General features: G+C 45.4%; 31 pseudogenes; all 31 read right to left on the reverse strand.

Moving 5' to 3' along the window:
* Positions 1–2948: 2948 nt before the first annotated feature.
* LOC143937177 (5S ribosomal RNA) lies at positions 2949–3067 on the reverse strand (annotated as a pseudogene).
* A 107-nt stretch (positions 3068–3174) lies between these two features.
* Positions 3175–3293, reverse strand: LOC143936705 (5S ribosomal RNA; annotated as a pseudogene).
* Positions 3294–3394: 101 nt separating this feature from the next.
* LOC143937778 (5S ribosomal RNA) lies at positions 3395–3513 on the reverse strand (annotated as a pseudogene).
* Positions 3514–3619: 106 nt separating this feature from the next.
* Positions 3620–3738, reverse strand: LOC143936693 (5S ribosomal RNA; annotated as a pseudogene).
* A 327-nt stretch (positions 3739–4065) lies between these two features.
* On the reverse strand, positions 4066–4184 carry LOC143937393 (5S ribosomal RNA; annotated as a pseudogene).
* A 108-nt stretch (positions 4185–4292) lies between these two features.
* On the reverse strand, positions 4293–4411 carry LOC143937279 (5S ribosomal RNA; annotated as a pseudogene).
* A 336-nt stretch (positions 4412–4747) lies between these two features.
* Positions 4748–4866, reverse strand: LOC143937344 (5S ribosomal RNA; annotated as a pseudogene).
* A 109-nt stretch (positions 4867–4975) lies between these two features.
* Positions 4976–5094, reverse strand: LOC143937215 (5S ribosomal RNA; annotated as a pseudogene).
* Positions 5095–5201: 107 nt separating this feature from the next.
* Positions 5202–5320, reverse strand: LOC143936766 (5S ribosomal RNA; annotated as a pseudogene).
* Positions 5321–5427: 107 nt separating this feature from the next.
* Positions 5428–5545, reverse strand: LOC143936686 (5S ribosomal RNA; annotated as a pseudogene).
* A 562-nt stretch (positions 5546–6107) lies between these two features.
* LOC143937386 (5S ribosomal RNA) lies at positions 6108–6226 on the reverse strand (annotated as a pseudogene).
* Positions 6227–6334: 108 nt separating this feature from the next.
* LOC143937415 (5S ribosomal RNA) lies at positions 6335–6453 on the reverse strand (annotated as a pseudogene).
* Positions 6454–6563: 110 nt separating this feature from the next.
* On the reverse strand, positions 6564–6682 carry LOC143936978 (5S ribosomal RNA; annotated as a pseudogene).
* A 108-nt stretch (positions 6683–6790) lies between these two features.
* LOC143937651 (5S ribosomal RNA) lies at positions 6791–6909 on the reverse strand (annotated as a pseudogene).
* Positions 6910–7017: 108 nt separating this feature from the next.
* On the reverse strand, positions 7018–7136 carry LOC143936699 (5S ribosomal RNA; annotated as a pseudogene).
* A 1590-nt stretch (positions 7137–8726) lies between these two features.
* Positions 8727–8845, reverse strand: LOC143937370 (5S ribosomal RNA; annotated as a pseudogene).
* Positions 8846–9611: 766 nt separating this feature from the next.
* Positions 9612–9729, reverse strand: LOC143937731 (5S ribosomal RNA; annotated as a pseudogene).
* Positions 9730–9837: 108 nt separating this feature from the next.
* Positions 9838–9956, reverse strand: LOC143936302 (5S ribosomal RNA; annotated as a pseudogene).
* Positions 9957–10290: 334 nt separating this feature from the next.
* LOC143936332 (5S ribosomal RNA) lies at positions 10291–10408 on the reverse strand (annotated as a pseudogene).
* A 108-nt stretch (positions 10409–10516) lies between these two features.
* Positions 10517–10635, reverse strand: LOC143936304 (5S ribosomal RNA; annotated as a pseudogene).
* Positions 10636–10970: 335 nt separating this feature from the next.
* Positions 10971–11089, reverse strand: LOC143937440 (5S ribosomal RNA; annotated as a pseudogene).
* Positions 11090–11197: 108 nt separating this feature from the next.
* Positions 11198–11316, reverse strand: LOC143937673 (5S ribosomal RNA; annotated as a pseudogene).
* Positions 11317–11425: 109 nt separating this feature from the next.
* Positions 11426–11544, reverse strand: LOC143936942 (5S ribosomal RNA; annotated as a pseudogene).
* Positions 11545–11652: 108 nt separating this feature from the next.
* LOC143936350 (5S ribosomal RNA) lies at positions 11653–11771 on the reverse strand (annotated as a pseudogene).
* Positions 11772–11879: 108 nt separating this feature from the next.
* Positions 11880–11998, reverse strand: LOC143937590 (5S ribosomal RNA; annotated as a pseudogene).
* A 1588-nt stretch (positions 11999–13586) lies between these two features.
* Positions 13587–13705, reverse strand: LOC143937382 (5S ribosomal RNA; annotated as a pseudogene).
* A 766-nt stretch (positions 13706–14471) lies between these two features.
* LOC143936448 (5S ribosomal RNA) lies at positions 14472–14589 on the reverse strand (annotated as a pseudogene).
* A 108-nt stretch (positions 14590–14697) lies between these two features.
* LOC143936305 (5S ribosomal RNA) lies at positions 14698–14816 on the reverse strand (annotated as a pseudogene).
* A 334-nt stretch (positions 14817–15150) lies between these two features.
* LOC143936566 (5S ribosomal RNA) lies at positions 15151–15268 on the reverse strand (annotated as a pseudogene).
* Positions 15269–15376: 108 nt separating this feature from the next.
* LOC143936306 (5S ribosomal RNA) lies at positions 15377–15495 on the reverse strand (annotated as a pseudogene).
* Positions 15496–15830: 335 nt separating this feature from the next.
* LOC143937451 (5S ribosomal RNA) lies at positions 15831–15949 on the reverse strand (annotated as a pseudogene).
* Positions 15950–15972: the final 23 nt, after the last annotated feature.

Here is a 15972-nt window from a genome sequence, read left to right on the forward strand (position 1 = left end):
CTCCCCATTCCAATCTGGTTTTATCCCTCACAGATTAATCACAGACAATATTAGATTAGCCACTAACATAATTCAGGATGCTAATATACGCTCTCGTAGCCTTCTGCTTCTCAGTTTGGATATCCAGAAGGCCTTCGATAGTGTCTCTTGGTCTTACCTTACTAGGGTGTTGCAGAGGTTAGGCTTCCGCGGCGGATTTTTGCACTCTTTCCACTCCTTGTACAAAGACCCCAAAACTAGGATAAAAATCCCGGGCTGCTGCTCAGCCTTCTTTGAGGTGGGTAGGGGATCTAGACAGGGGTGCCCTTTATCCCCCCTTTTGTTCGCCCTGGCTCTCGAGCCCCTAGCTATAGCCATTTTGAACAACCCAGATATCTCAGGGTATTCAAAGGGATCCCTGACTAGCAAATTCTGTATGTATGCAGACGACGTCCTGATGTTCCTGACTAACCCATTAGTTTCCCTTCCCAACCTGTTTGAATCCTTGTCGAGATTTGCTACTGTCTCAGGATTGTCCATCAATATATCCAAATCTGAAGCCCTTCCCATAGGTATTCCCCCACAGGAACTCTCTCACCTCAAACAGACATTCTCCTTTCGTTGGCCCTCCTCCCACCTCTCTTACTTAGGCATAGCCCTCTCTAGTGATTATAAACTCCTCTTCTCCTCTAATTACCCTCAGTTATTCACTAAAATTAGGTCTACCTTGAAATCTTGGTCTAGCCTACACATCTCCTTTCTGGGGCGCATAACAGCTATTAAGATGGTTATACTCCCCCGTTTATTATATGCTTTTCGCTCCCTCCCAATTAGGATCTCAAAAGCCTATATTGACCGCCTTCAATCATGCCTTAATAGATTTATTTGGCAGGATAAACCCCCTAGATTTGTGAGAGCGGTCTTGTACCGTTCTGCCTCCAGAGGTGGACTGGGTGTCCCACAGATTTGGCTTTATTACTTGGCGAGTAGATTCTCCCAGCAGGCCCAATGGTCAATTAGGAATTCTAGGGTACCGTGGGTTCAATTTGAGCAGGAATCCATACGTCCCTTGGGTCTATCGAATGTCATGTGGTCCCCATATATACCGCATTGCCCTTACATCCATAAAAATTTTTGTGTTTTGGATGCCATGCGCCTTTGGCATTTGTATGGTAGTAAATACGGCTTAGTTCCCCAGACTCCGGTTGGGGTTTCTTTTTTAGGTGACCCTAGATTCATATCGACTCATAATTCTAGTGACGCATTCCGTATCTGGATTGAATTTGGCCTGGTCACTTTGAAGGATTTCCTGGTGGGCGCCCGTTTTGCCTCATTTCAGGAAATACAATCCCTTCATCCCATCCCGAATTCAGAATTCTTCCACTATCTGCAGATACGCCATTTTTTTTCACAACATTACCCAGGCCCCTACTCCCGTCCCCAAGGGTTTTCCTTTGAGAATATTTGCCTCACGGCTCCTAGACAGAAGGGCCTTATCTCTGACCTCTACGTGTCCATGTCCTCAGTGATTGCGACTGTAGGGTTGCCATACCGTGCCAAATGGGAAAGTGAACTTGAATTGAATCAGGACAACCTGGATTGGGACCGAGCCTGGAGGAACATGCGCCAATGCTCTAAATCTCTCTCCCTTAGAGAGACTGCTATTAAGCTACTTACCAGATGGTATTATACGCCTCAACGGTTACACCGCATGTTTCCCCAGGTCTCCCCCACCTGTTTTAGGGGTTGCCCCTGTCCGGGTTCATTTAAACACATTTTTTGGGACTGTGCCCGTATTCAACCGTTCTGGGGTTTGCTTTTTGATATGATCAATAAGGTAGCTGGTTATACTATAGACATGGATGTATCTCATGCCTTATTATTTGTTGCCCCACCAGACACTCCTAAACATTTAAGATGTTTGATTCATTCGATCTGCCTGGCCATGTTATGGTCTATAGCACTTAATTGGAAAGCTCCCTCTTTGTCATTTTCCCAGATCCTCTCCCGCATAGACCTCATGATGCATGTTGAAAAAATTCACCACACTTTGTATGACTCTATCCCTTTATATGATGCTAAATGGAAACCCTGGTCTACCTTTAGACTTCTCTACTAACTGTGCTAGTCTCTCCTTCTTTTTGCTCTGCTATTCTGTCACCCTCTCTTCTTTTCTTCATACTCCTTTCTTTTGTCTTTCCTGGTTTTTCACCAATATTCTTCTCCCTTAGATCCATGTGGTATTACTTATCTCAAAAGTTGCCTCTCAGGTTATTCATGTTGTTTTAGTCGTATCATTCTTTTACCTATTCTGTGATGTTCATTCATTGTTGAACTTATACGATATGTACTATATAATTTGCATCTTTTGTTTTGTATAACTATATATGCTTCACCACAATGTATGCTATATTTTGTTTGTTATCTTCCAATAAACACCTTTGAAAACAAAAAAAAAAAAAAAAAATGCCATGCAGCAATTTGGAGGTAGTAATGCTCTGACCAAGAAAATGTAATTCATGTGGAATCTTCCGTAAACCAGACTGGTTCTAGAGCTTTAGGTTCAAGATAAGTTTGAACTTCCCTAAGGGTTTCCATACTACGAAGATGTGGGAGTAAAACCTCTCTCCTATTTTGTCTGCTGGGACTCGGCGCACTAAATTCTGGATTTCCAACTCTGACTCCAGCAGGGCCTCGGATTTGGTCACCTGGGAAGATTCGTGACCAGGAGTCTGCGCGGGGGAGATCTTAAGAACTCTAAGCAGTATCCCCCTCCTTACAATCCCCAGAATAACCAGGCCTGACCCTGCTTCGCATCTGAGATCAGACGAGATCGGGCGCATTCAGGGTGATGTGGCTGTAGGCAATCTCTTTGGCCATTCTTAACCTTCTTGACAAACGCCAAGATGGTCACCTTGGCAAACATGCAGAAAAATAAACAGGTCGTCGACGCCACCTACATTAAAAAATGCCTATGGCACCTGGTAATCCCAGGCAGTCTCCCATCTAGGTACTAACCAAGCCAGACCTTGCTTAGTATCCGAGATCAGACGAGATCGGGTGCATTCAGGGTGATGTGGACGTAGACGATCTCTTTGGCCACTCTCAACCCTCTTGACAAACGCCAAGATGGTCACCTCGTCAAACAAGCAGACAAATAAAACAGGTCATCGACGCCAATAACATATTGAAAAAAGCCTATGGCACCTGGTATTCCCAGGCGGTCTCCCATCGAGGTACTAACCAGGCCAGACCCTGCTTAGAATGCGAGATCAGACGAGATCGGGCGCATTCAGGGTGATGTGGCCATAGGCAATCTTGCTGGCCACTCTCAACCCTCTTGACAAACGCAAAGATGGTCACCTCAGCAAACAACCAGAAAGTTAACAGGTCGACGCCGCCAACATTAAAAAAATGCCTACGGGACCTGGTATTCTCAGGCGGTCTCCCATCCAGGTACTAAGCAGGCCTGACTCTGCTTAGCATCTGAGATCAGACGAGATCAGGCACATTCAGGGTGATGTGGCCGTAGACGATTTTGCCAGCCACTCTCAACCCTCTTGACAAACGCCAAGCTGGTCACCTCGGCAAACAAGCAGAAAAATAAAACAGGTCGTCGACGCCAACAACATTTTTAAAAAACCTACGGCACCTGGTATTCCCAGGCGGTCTGCCATCCAAGTACTAACCAGGCCCGACCAGGCTCAGCATCTGAGATCAGATGAGATCGGGTGCATTCAGGGTGAAGTGGCTGAAGGCGATCTTAATAGCCACTCTCAACCCTCTTGACAAATGCCAAGATGGTCACCTCGGCAAACAACCGGAAAATTAACAGGTCGTCAACGCCAACATTAAAAAAAGCCTACAGCACCTGGTATTCCCAGGCAGTCTCTCATCCAGGTACTAACAATGCCTGATCCTGCTTAGTATCCAAGATCAGACGAGATCGGGCACATTCAGGTTGATGCGACTGTAGGCGATCTTGCTGGCCACTCTCAACCCTATTGACAAATGCCAAGATGGTCACCTCGGCAAACAAGCAGAAAAATAAAACAGGTCGTCGACGCCAACAACAGATTAAAATAAAGCCTATGGCACCTGGTATTCCCAGGCGGTCTCCCATCCAGGTACTAACCAAGCCTGACCCTGCTTAGCATCCAAGATCAGATGAGATCAGGTGCATTCAGGGTGATGTGGCCTTAGGCGAACTTGCTGGCCACTCTCAACCCTCTTGACAAACGCCAAGATGGTCACCTCAGCAAACAAGTAGAAAAATAAAACAGGTCGTCGACGCCAACAACATTTTAAAAATAAGCCTACGGCACCTGGTATTCCCAGGCGGTCTCCCATCCAGGTACTAACCAGGCCTGACCCTGCTTAGCATCTGAGATCAGACGAGATCAGGCACATTCAGGGTGAAGTGGCCAAAGGCAATCTTAATACCCACTCTCAATCCTCTTGACAAACGCCAAGCCGGTCAGCTCGGGCAAACAAGCAGAAAAAGAAAACAGGTCATTGACGCCAACAACATATTAATAAAAAGCCTGCGGCACATGGTATTCTCAGGCGGCCTCCCATCCAGGTACTAACCAGGTCCACCGCTGCTTAGCATCCGAGATCAGACGACGTTGGGCACATTCAGGGTGGTGTGGCCATAGGCGAACTTACTGGCCACTCTCAACCCTATTGAAAAACGCCAAGATGGTCACCTCGGCAAACAAGCAGAAAAATAAAACAGGTCGTCGACGCCAAAAACATTTTAAAAATAAGCCTACGGCACCTGGTATTCCCAGGCGGTCTCGCATCCAGGTACTAACCAGGCCTGACCCTGCTTAGCATCTGAGATCAGACGAGATCAGGCACATTCAGGGTGAAGTGGCCAAAGGCAATCTTAATACCCACTCTCAATCCTCTTGACAAACGCCAAGCCGGTCAGCTCGGGCAAACAAGCAGAAAAAGAAAACAGGTCATTGACGCCAACAACATATTAATAAAAAGCCTGCGGCACATGGTATTCTCAGGCGGCCTCCCATCCAGGTACTAACCAGGTCCACCACTGCTTAGCATCCGAGATCAGACGACGTCGGGCACATTCAGGGTGGTGTGGCCATAGGCAAACTTACTGGCCACTCTCAACCCTATTGAAAAACGCCAAGATGGTCACCTCGGCAAACAAGCAGAAAAATAAAACAGGTCGTCGACGCCAAAAACATATTAAAAAAAGCCTATGGCACCTGGTATTCCCAGGTGGTCTCTCATCCAAGTACTAACCAGGCCCGACCCTGCTCAGCATACGATATCAGACGAGATCGGGCACATTCAGGGTGATGTGGGCGTAGACAAACTTGTTGGCCACTCTCAACCCTCTTGACAAATGCCAAGCTGGTCACCTCGGCAAACAAGCAGAAAAATAAAACAGGTCGTCGACGTTAACAACATATTAAAAAAAGCCTATGGCACCTGGTATTCCCAGGTGGTCTCCCATCCAGGTACTAACCAGGCCCGACCCTGCTTAGCATCTGAGATCAGACGAGATCAGGCGCATTCAGGGTGATGTGGCCAAGGCGATCTTGCCAGCCACTCCCAACCCTCTTGACAAACGCCAAGATGGTCACCTCGGCAAACAAGCAGAAAAATAAAACAGGTCGTCGACGCCAACAACATTTTTAAAAAAAAACTATGGCACCTGGTATTTCCAGGCGGTCTACTATCCAAGTCCTAACCAGGCCCGACCATGCTTAGCATCTGAGATCAGACGAGATCGGGTGCATTCAGGGTGAAGTGGCCGAAGGCGATCAAATAGCCACTCTCAACCCTCTTGACAAACCCCAAGACGGTCACCTCGGGCAAACAAGCAGAAAAATAAAACAGGTCGTCGACGCCAACAACATATTTAAAAAAAGCCTACAGCACCTGGTATTCCCAGGCAGTCTCTCATCCAGGTACTAACGATGCCTGATCCTGCTTAGTATCCAAGATCAGATGAGATCGGGCACATTCAGGGTGATGCGGCCATAGGCGATCTTGCTGGCCACTCTCAACCCTATTGACAAATGCTAAGATGGTCACCTCGGCAAACAAGCAGAAAAATAAAACAGGTCGTCGACGCCAACAACAGATTAAAATAAAGCCTTTGGCACCTGGTATTCCCAGGCGGTCTCCAATCTAGGTATTAACCAGGCCCGACCCTGCTTAGCATCCAAGATCAGATGAGATCGGGCGCATTCAGGGTGATGTGGCCGTAGGCGAATTTGCTGGCCACTCTCAACCCTCTTGACAAACGCCAAGATAGTCACCTCAGCAAACAAGCAGAAAAATAAAACAGGTCGTCGACGCCAACAACATTTTAAAAATAAGCCTACGGCACCTGCTATTCCCAGGCGGTCTCCCATCCAGGTACTAACCAGGCCTGTCCCTGCTTAGCGTCTGAGTTCAGACGAGATCAAGCACATTCAGGGTAAAGTGGCCGAAGGCAAATTTAATAGCCACTCTCAACCCTTTTGACAAACGCCAAGACGGTCAGCTCGGGCAAACAAGCAGAAAAAGAAAACAGGTCATTGACGCCAACAACATATTAAAAAAAAAGCCTGCGGCACATGGTATTCCCAGGCGGCCTCCCATCCAGGTACTAACTAGGCCCGCCGCTGCTTAGCATCCGAGATCAGATGACATCGGGCACATTCAGGGTGATGTGGCCATAGGCGAACTTCCTGGCCACTCTCAACCCTATTGAAAAACGCCAAGATGGTCACCTCGGCAAACAAGCAGAAAAATAAAACAGGTCGTCGACGCCAACAACTTATTAAAAAAAAGCCTATGGCACCTGGTATTCCCAGGTGGTCTCCCATCCAAGTACTAACCAGGCCCGACCCTGCTTAGCATACAATATCAGACGAGATCGGGCGCATTCAGGGTGATGTGGGCGTAAACAAACTTGCTGGCCACTCTCAACCCTCATGACAAACGCCAAGATGGTCACCTCGGCAAACAAGCAGAAAAATAAAACAGGTCGTCGACGCCAACAACATATTAAAAAAAAGCCTACAGCATCTGGTATTCCCAGGCGGTCTCTCATCCAAGTACTAACCAGGCCTGACCCTGCTTAGTATCAAAGATCAGATGAGATCGGGCACATTCAAGGTGATGCAGCCGTAGGCGAACTTGCTGGCCGCTCTCAACCCTCTTGACAAACGCCAAGATGGTCACCTCGGCAAACAAGCAGAAAAATAATGTGTAGAAACGGAACGAAACTCTGGACAGCCGCACTCTGGATTGCGTAAAAATTAGATGCCTTTATTTCTTCAAAATGCAAGTGCAAAACTCCGTTGAACAAAACATCACAGCAAAAAGGGAACAAAAAAGGATTTTTGAACAAAATTGCTAACGCGTTTTACGCTACAAACAGCGCTTACTCATAGCTAGCTTGTGTTCTGAATAACAAACAAATATATACTATTCATGTATAATATTCTAGTTCTAGTGTCTGTGAGGGTTCTAAAAGGTTTTTTGCTTTCCTTTTTTGTTTTGTTCTGTTTTTATTCAACTATTTTACATGTTACATTTGTATGTTTTTATAGTGGTAGTTGTGGGTATATACTTCATTTTATGCATTGATTGGTGTATTTACATTCATTTACACATCGATAAAAACACGAGATTGGTTGGTGTATGTACAACTTTAGAAATATTTGGCAATTGTGATCTACTTTTGAATCTTGGATTTTCCATGCATGCATACTACCTGTCATCAAAATAAGTCCATCAATTGTATGGTTTCATATTGGCTCTTTTACCATTATCCTTTTCTTTTTTCACTGACAGTTCACATAAATATGGCCATTAATCCGATGTGATTTTGTTTAGTGCATGTTTATCCCTGTCACTCTTATATCACAATTTATTCTCTAAATATTTGAGTTTATTTACATACATATAAACATTCAATACTGTTTTACTTTGAATTGTATAATATTTATTTACACTCTCTTTATTTATGCATTAAAAGGTTACTTTGCACTAGTGCACAATTATAAATATTACTATCACATTAATACCAATATATTTACATATACACATTTATACACGCATATATACATATATACATTTTTCTTTCTATTTTTACACTTTGTTATTTTCAACCCTATATGTATTTTTTACATATTTATATTTTTCATCAAATCACGTTTCAACACACAGATATGTTCACCTTTTTCCTTTTTTCCTTTCGCAGTTATTTATACCAACCAACAACTGGGTGTGGAATGCATGTGTGGAGAATCTACGATGATAGCTTTACCAGCTGTCATGGTTTTACCTTTGATTTTACTGTGGTGTGTTTATACATGAATAGTAAATATTTGTTTGTTATTCAGAACACAAGCTAGCTATGAGTAAGCGCTGTTTGTAGCGTGAAACGCGTTAGCAAATTTGTTCAAAAAACCTTTTTTGTTCCCTTTTTGCTGTGATGTTTTGTTCAACGGAGTTTTGCACTTGCATTTTGAAGAAATAAAGGCATCTAATTTTTACACAATCCGGAGTGCGGCTGTCCAGAGTTTCGTTCTGTTTCTACACATTTGGCTTATGCAATCAGCCTGCACCTGGAACCCCCATCTACTTGGAGAGTTAGCAGCCTGTCAGTGGTTTTGACTTGGAGCGGTGAAATCTCTGTTTGTTTTGTCGACTTTCTGGATCTTTTTGCAAGCAGAAAAATAAAACAGGTCGTCGACGCCAACAACAGATTAAAATAAAGCCTATGGCACCTGGTATTCCCAGGCGGTCTCCCATCCAGGTACTAACCAGGCCCGACCCTGCTTAGCATCCAAGATCAGATGAGATCAGGCACATTCAGGTTGATGTGGCCGTAGGCGAACTTGCTGGCCACTCTCAACCCTCTTGACAAACGCCAAGATGGTCACCTCAGCAAACAAGTAGAAAAATAAAACAGGTCGTCGACGCCAACAACATTTTAAAAATAAGCCTACCTGGTATTTCCAGGCGGTCTCCCTTCCAGGTACTAACCAGGCCTGACCCTGCTTAGCGTCTGAGATCAGATGAGATCAGGCACATTCAGGGTGAAGTGGCCAAAGGCAATCTTAATAGCCACTCTCAACCCTCTTGACAAACGCCAAGACGGTCAGCTCGGGCAAACAAGCAGAAAAGAAAACAGGTCATTGACGCCAACAACATATTAAAAAAAAGCCTGTGGCACATGGTATTCTCAGGCGACCTTCCATCCAGGTACTAACCAGGTCCACTGCTGCTTAGCATCCGAGATCAGACGACGTCGGGCACATTCAGGGTGACTTCCTGGCCACTCTCAACCCTATTGAAAAACGCCAAGATGGTCACCTCGGCAAACAAGCAGAAAAATAAAACAGGTCGTCGACGCCAAAAACATATTAAAAAAAGCCTATGGCACCTGGTATTCCCAGGTGGTCTCTCATCCAAGTACTAACCAGGCCCGGCCCTGCTCAGCATATGATATCAGACTAGATCGGGTGCATTCAGGGTGATGTGGGCATAGATAAACTTGCTGGCCACTCTCAACCCTCATGACAAACGCCAAGCTGGTCACCTCGGCAAACAAGCAGAAAAATAAAACAGGTCGTCGACGTTAACAACATATTAAAAAAAGCCTATGGCACCTGGTATTCCCAGGTGGTCTCCCATCCAGGTACTAACCAGGCCCGACCCTGCTTAGCATCCGAGATCAGACGAGATCGGGCGCATTCAGGGTGATGTGGCCAAGGCGATCTTGCCAGCCACTCCCAACCCTCTTGACAAACGCCAAGATGGTCACCTCGGCAAACAAGCAGAAAAATAAAACAGGTCGTCGACGCCAACAACATTTTTAAAAAAAAACTACGGCACCAAGTATTCCCAGGCGGTCTACTATCCAAGTACTAACCAGGCCCGACCATGCTTAGCATCTGAGATCAGACGAGATCGGGTGCATTCAGGGTGAAGTGGCCGAAGGCGATCAAATAGACACTCTCAACCCTCTTGACAAACTCCAAGACGGTCACCTCGGGCAAACAAGCAGAAAAATAAAACAGGTCGTCGACGCCAACAACATATTTCAAAAAAGCCTACAGCACCTGGTATTCCCAGGCAGTCTCTCATCCAGGTACTAACGATGCCTGATCCTGCTTAGTATCCAAGATCAGATGAGATCGGGCACATTCAGGGTGATGCGGCCGTAGGCGATCTTGCTGGCCACTCTCAACCCTATTGACAAATGCTAAGATGGTCACCTCGGCAAACAAGCAGAAAAATAAAACAGGTCGTCGACGTTAACAACATATTAAAAAAAGCCTATGGCACCTGGTATTCCCAGGTGGTCTCCCATCCAGGTACTAACCAGGCCCGACCCTGCTTAGCATCCGAGATCAGACGAGATCGGGCGCATTCAGGGTGATGTGGCCAAGGCGATCTTGCCAGCCACTCCCAACCCTCTTGACAAACGCCAAGATGGTCACCTCGGCAAACAAGCAGAAAAATAAAACAGGTCGTCGACGCCAACAACATTTTTAAAAAAAAACTACGGCACCAAGTATTCCCAGGCGGTCTACTATCCAAGTACTAACCAGGCCCGACCATGCTTAGCATCTGAGATCAGACGAGATCGGGTGCATTCAGGGTGAAGTGGCCGAAGGCGATCAAATAGACACTCTCAACCCTCTTGACAAACTCCAAGACGGTCACCTCGGGCAAACAAGCAGAAAAATAAAACAGGTCGTCGACGCCAACAACATATTTCAAAAAAGCCTACAGCACCTGGTATTCCCAGGCAGTCTCTCATCCAGGTACTAACGATGCCTGATCCTGCTTAGTATCCAAGATCAGATGAGATCGGGCACATTCAGGGTGATGCGGCCGTAGGCGATCTTGCTGGCCACTCTCAACCCTATTGACAAATGCTAAGATAGTCACCTCGGCAAACAAGCAGAAAAATAAAACAGGTCGTCGACGCCAACAACAGATTAAAATAAAGCCTATGGCACCTGGTATTCCCAGGCGGTCTCCCATCTAGGTATTAACCAGGCCCGACCCTGCTTAGCATCCAATATCAGATGAGATCGGGCGCATTCAGGGTGATGTGGCCGTAGGCGAACTTGCTGGCCACTCTCAACCCTCTTGACAAACGCCAAGATGGTCACCTCAGCAAACAAGCAGAAGAATAAAACAGGTCGTCGACGCCAACAACATTTAAAAAAAAAGCCTACGGCACCTGGTATTCCCAGGCGGTCTCCCATCCAGGTACTAATCAGGCCTGTCCCTGCTTAGCGTCTGAGTTCAGACGAGATCAAGCACATTCAGGGTAAAGTGGCCAATGGCAATTTTAATAGCCACTCTCAACCCTTTTGACAAACGCCAAGACGGTCAGCTCGGGCAAACAAGCAGAAAAAGAAAACAGGTCATTGACGCCAACAACATATTAAAAAAAAGCCTGCGGCACATGGTATTCCCAGGCGGCCTCCCATCCAGGTACTAACTAGGCCCGCCGCTGCTTAGCATCCGAGATCTGATGACATCGGGCACATTCAGGGTGATGTGGCCATAGGCGAACTTCCTGGCCACTCTCAACCCTATTGAAAAACGCCAAGATGGTCACCTCGGCAAACAAGCAGAAAAATAAAACAGGTCGTCGACGCCAACAACATATTAAAAAAAAGCCTATGGCACCTGGTATTCCCAGGTGGTCTCCCATCCAAGTACTAACCAGGCCCGACCCTGCTTAGCATACGATATCAGATGAGATCGGGCGTATTCAGGGTGATGTGGGCGTAGACAAACTTACTGGCCACTCTCAACACTCATGACAAACGCCAAGATGGTCACCTCGGCAAACAAGCAGAAAAATAAAACAGGTCGTCGACGCCAACAACATATTAAAAAAAAGCCTACAGCATCTGGTATTCCCAGGCGGTCTCTCATCCAAGTACTAACCAGGCCTGACCCTGCTTAGTATCCAAGATCAGATGAGATCGGGCACATTCAAGGTAATGCAGCCATAGGCGAACTTGCTGGCCGCTCTCAACCCTCTTGACAAACGCCAAGATGGTCACCTCGGTAAACAAGCAGAAAAATAATGTGTAGAAACAGAACGAAACTCTGGACAGCCGCACTCCGGATTGTGTAAAAATTAGATGCCTTTATTTCTTCAAAATGCAAGTGCAAAACTCCGTTGAACAAAACATCACAGCAAAAAGGGAACAAAAAAGGATTTTTGAACAAAATTGCTAACGCGTTTTACGCTACAAACAGCTCTTACTCATAGCTAGCTTGTGTTCTGAATAACAAACAAATATATACTATTCATGTATAATATTCTAGTTCTACTGTCTGTGAGGGTTCTAAAAGGTTTTTTGCTTTCCTTTTTTGTTTTGTTCTTTTTATTCAACTATTTTACATGTTACATTTGTATGTTTTTATAGTGGTAGTTGTGGGTATATACTTCATTTTATGCATTGATTGGTGTATTTACATTCATTTACACATCGATAAAAACACGAGATTGGTTGGTGTATGTACAACTTTAGAAATATTTGGCAATTGTGATCTACTTTTGAATCTTGGATTTTCCATGCATGCATACTACCTGTCATCAAAATAAGTCCATCAATTGTATGGTTTCATATTGGCTCTTTTACCATTATCCTTTTCTTTTTTCACTGACAGTTCACATAAATATGGCCATTAATCCGATGTGATTTTGTTTAGTGCATGTTTATCCCTGTCACTCTTATATCACAATTTATTCTCTAAATATTTGAGTTTATTTACATACATATAAACATTCAATACTGTTTTACTTTGAATTGTATAATATTTATTTACACTCTCTTTATTTATGCATTAAAAGGTTACTTTGCACTAGTGCACAATTATAAATATTACTATCACATTAATACCAATATATTTACATATACACATTTATACACGCATATATACATATATACATTTTTCTTTCTATTTTTACACTTTGTTATTTTCAACCCTATATGTATTTTTTACATATTTATATTTTTCATCAAATCACGTTTCAACACACAGATATGTTCACCTTTTTCCTTTTTTCCTTTCGCAGTTATTTATACCAACCAACAACTGGGTGTGGAATGCATGTGTGGAGAATCTACGATGATAGCTTTACCAGCTGTCATGGTTTTACCTTTGATTTTACTGTGGTGTGTTTATACATGAATAGTAAATATTTGTTTGTTATTCAGAACACAAGCTAGCTATGAGTAGGCGCTGTTTGTAGCGTGAAACGCGTTAGCAAATTTGTTCAAAAAACCTTTTTTGTTCCCTTTTTGCTGTGATGTTTTGTTCAACGGAGTTTTGCACTTGCATTTTGAAGAAATAAAGGCATCTAATTTTTACACAATCCGGAGTGCGGCTGTCCAGAGTTTCGTTCTGTTTCTACACATTTGGCTTATGCAATCAGCCTGCACCTGGAACCCCCATCTACTTGGAGAGTTAGCAGCCTGTCAGTGGTTTTGACTTGGAGCGGTGAAATCTCTGTTTGTTTTGTCGACTTTCTGGATCTTTTTGCAAGCAGAAAAATAAAACAGGTCGTCGACGCCAACAACAGATTAAAATAAAGCCTATGGCACCTGGTATTCCCAGGCGGTCTCCCATCCAGGTACTAACCAGGCCCGACCCTGCTTAGCATCCAAGATCAGATGAGATCAGGCACATTCAGGTTGATGTGGCCGTAGGCGAACTTGCTGGCCACTCTCAACCCTCTTGACAAACGCCAAGATGGTCACCTCAGCAAACAAGTAGAAAAATAAAACAGGTCGTCGACGCCAACAACATTTTAAAAATAAGCCTACCTGGTATTTCCAGGCGGTCTCCCTTCCAGGTACTAACCAGGCCTGACCCTGCTTAGCGTCTGAGATCAGATGAGATCAGGCACATTCAGGGTGAAGTGGCCAAAGGCAATCTTAATAGCCACTCTCAACCCTCTTGACAAACGCCAAGACGGTCAGCTCGGGCAAACAAGCAGAAAAGAAAACAGGTCATTGACGCCAACAACATATTAAAAAAAAGCCTGTGGCACATGGTATTCACAGGCGACCTTCCATCCAGGTACTAACCAGGTCCACTGCTGCTTAGCATCCGAGATCAGACGACGTCGGGCACATTCAGGGTGACTTCCTGGCCACTCTCAACCCTATTGAAAAACGCCAAGATGGTCACCTCGGCAAACAAGCAGAAAAATAAAACAGGTCGTCGACGCCAAAAACATATTAAAAAAAGCCTATGGCACCTGGTATTCCCAGGTGGTCTCTCATCCAAGTACTAACCAGGCCCGGCCCTGCTCAGCATATGATATCAGACTAGATCGGGTGCATTCAGGGTGATGTGGGCATAGATAAACTTGCTGGCCACTCTCAACCCTCATGACAAACGCCAAGCTGGTCACCTCGGCAAACAAGCAGAAAAATAAAACAGGTCGTCGACGTTAACAACATATTAAAAAAAGCCTATGGCACCTGGTATTCCCAGGTGGTCTCCCATCCAGGTACTAACCAGGCCCGACCCTGCTTAGCATCCGAGATCAGACGAGATCGGGCGCATTCAGGGTGATGTGGCCAAGGCGATCTTGCCAGCCACTCCCAACCCTCTTGACAAACGCCAAGATGGTCACCTCGGCAAACAAGCAGAAAAATAAAACAGGTCGTCGACGCCAACAACATTTTTAAAAAAAAACTACGGCACCAAGTATTCCCAGGCGGTCTACTATCCAAGTACTAACCAGGCCCGACCATGCTTAGCATCTGAGATCAGACGAGATCGGGTGCATTCAGGGTGAAGTGGCCGAAGGCGATCAAATAGACACTCTCAACCCTCTTGACAAACTCCAAGACGGTCACCTCGGGCAAACAAGCAGAAAAATAAAACAGGTCGTCGACGCCAACAACATATTTCAAAAAAGCCTACAGCACCTGGTATTCCCAGGCAGTCTCTCATCCAGGTACTAACGATGCCTGATCCTGCTTAGTATCCAAGATCAGATGAGATCGGGCACATTCAGGGTGATGCGGCCGTAGGCGATCTTGCTGGCCACTCTCAACCCTATTGACAAATGCTAAGATGGTCACCTCGGCAAACAAGCAGAAAAATAAAACAGGTCGTCGACGTTAACAACATATTAAAAAAAGCCTATGGCACCTGGTATTCCCAGGTGGTCTCCCATCCAGGTACTAACCAGGCCCGACCCTGCTTAGCATCCGAGATCAGACGAGATCGGGCGCATTCAGGGTGATGTGGCCAAGGCGATCTTGCCAGCCACTCCCAACCCTCTTGACAAACGCCAAGATGGTCACCTCGGCAAACAAGCAGAAAAATAAAACAGGTCGTCGACGCCAACAACATTTTTAAAAAAAAACTACGGCACCAAGTATTCCCAGGCGGTCTACTATCCAAGTACTAACCAGGCCCGACCATGCTTAGCATCTGAGATCAGACGAGATCGGGTGCATTCAGGGTGAAGTGGCCGAAGGCGATCAAATAGACACTCTCAACCCTCTTGACAAACTCCAAGACGGTCACCTCGGGCAAACAAGCAGAAAAATAAAACAGGTCGTCGACGCCAACAACATATTTCAAAAAAGCCTACAGCACCTGGTATTCCCAGGCAGTCTCTCATCCAGGTACTAACGATGCCTGATCCTGCTTAGTATCCAAGATCAGATGAGATCGGGCACATTCAGGGTGATGCGGCCGTAGGCGATCTTGCTGGCCACTCTCAACCCTATTGACAAATGCTAAGATAGTCACCTCGGCAAACAAGCAGAAAAATAAAACAGGTCGTCGACGCCAACAACAGATTAAAATAAAGCCTATGGCACCTGGTATTCCCAGGCGGTCTCCCATCTAGGTATTAACCAGGCCCGACCCTGCTTAGCATCCAATATCAGATGAGATCGGGCGCATTCAGGGTGATGTGGCCGTAGGCGAACTTGCTGGCCACTCTCAACC

Source organism: Lithobates pipiens, unplaced genomic scaffold (assembly GCF_037356315.1).
Source record: "Lithobates pipiens isolate NorthernLeopardFrog02 unplaced genomic scaffold, aLitPip1_a1.2 Scaffold_28, whole genome shotgun sequence".
Classification (NCBI taxonomy): domain Eukaryota; kingdom Metazoa; phylum Chordata; class Amphibia; order Anura; family Ranidae; genus Lithobates; species Lithobates pipiens.